Genomic DNA, 1,590 nt, shown 5'->3' with positions numbered 1-1,590 from the left:
TTTCTTGAAAGATTTCAATTTTTATTCCATCAATTCCTGGTGCCTTGTTCTTTGCCAATTCCTTCAATGCACTTTGGACTTCCTCCTTGAGTATCATTGGCTCTTGATCATATGTCTAGAGGGTAGACACATGTTAATATGGGTGATAGGCCCAGCAATATACAACAAGAAGGATGCTAGAAAAGGAAAGATGAACATAGCAGGAGACAAAGGGAGAACTACAATAGTTAAAGTGAAGAGAAGTAAATGCTGTTAACTCTTGGTACATGGAAAGGATTGCAACCATGTAATGAAGCAAAATATATGATTTGTTGAATGTAAAATGGATGATCTGTTCTGTAAATCTTCACTCAATTCACAATCAAAAATAAAAAGAGAGAATTACAGTATTAGAAACTCTATATAGAGTCACTATCAGTTGATGGCACTGGATTTAGTTTTTTTGTATTTTTGTGTATGCATCAAGCACACAATGGAAAACTATGCAATGGTAAAGATAACAGTGAATCTGCAAAACACCTCATAACATGCATAAACATGGAGGGCATTATGCTGAGTAAAATAAGTCAATCACAGAAGGACAAATATTATATGAGAGCACTATTCTAAAAAGTCAAGAAAAGGTTTTCACACTAAGAGAAGATCTCATTTTTGTTACGGTGGAGTGGCTGGTGGGCTCAAATTGTGGGCCTTGTGGTTCACAGTTCAGTGCCCATCGTATGGAGATACTGTGCTCCCAAATGGAAAACACCTACCTATTAACTTGGGTGAAGGAGAGAAGGAGAAGGCAAAAAAAAAAAGAACAGGAAATAGTGTTGTGCAATAGTTATGCACAAAGCCTCTGAGTTAGAAATGTACAGGATCTTGTAACTTAACAACAAAAAAAGACAATCAGACTAATAAAAAATGAGCAAGATGTTTCTCCAAATAGAATATACAAATGGTTAACAAAAGCACATGAAAAGAGGCCTAATGTAATTTTCATTAATGAAATCAAATAAAAAATGCAATGATAGACTACTTACCACCCCCCCACTAGAATGACTATAATAAGCAGAGACAATAACAAGTACAGCTGAGATATGGAGAAATTAGAACACTTCTACATAGCTAGTGAGAATGTAAACTGGTGTAAACACTTTGAAACAATTTGGCAGTTCCTCAAAAGGTTAAATAGAGTTATAACATGAACCACAGAGTCCTGGTGTGGCACTGTAGGAGAAAAACTGAATTACTAATCTCAATGTTGGCAGTTCAAACCCACCAGGCCGCTCCTTGGAAACCCTACATGAGATCACTATCACTCAGAACCACCACGATGGCACACAACCACCACCATCACCAAGTAAAACAGTATGGTTTTGTTTATTCATTCACATTTTTTGGCTCTCGTAGACTTATTTTCATTTTCTTCAGCTTTAATTTGAATTTGCATGTCAGTAATTGATGGTCTGTTCCACAGTCTGCCTCTGGCCTTGTCTTCACTGATGATATGGAGCTTTACCATCTTCTCTTTCCACAGATGTAGTCTATTTGATTTCTATGTGTTCCATCTGGCGAGGTCCATGTGTATAGTCGTCTCTTATGCTG

Source organism: Chrysochloris asiatica, unplaced genomic scaffold, assembly GCF_000296735.1.
Source record: "Chrysochloris asiatica unplaced genomic scaffold, ChrAsi1.0 scaffold00088, whole genome shotgun sequence".
Taxonomy (NCBI): domain Eukaryota; kingdom Metazoa; phylum Chordata; class Mammalia; order Afrosoricida; family Chrysochloridae; genus Chrysochloris; species Chrysochloris asiatica.
Note: the sequence above shows the minus strand (reverse complement) of the source record.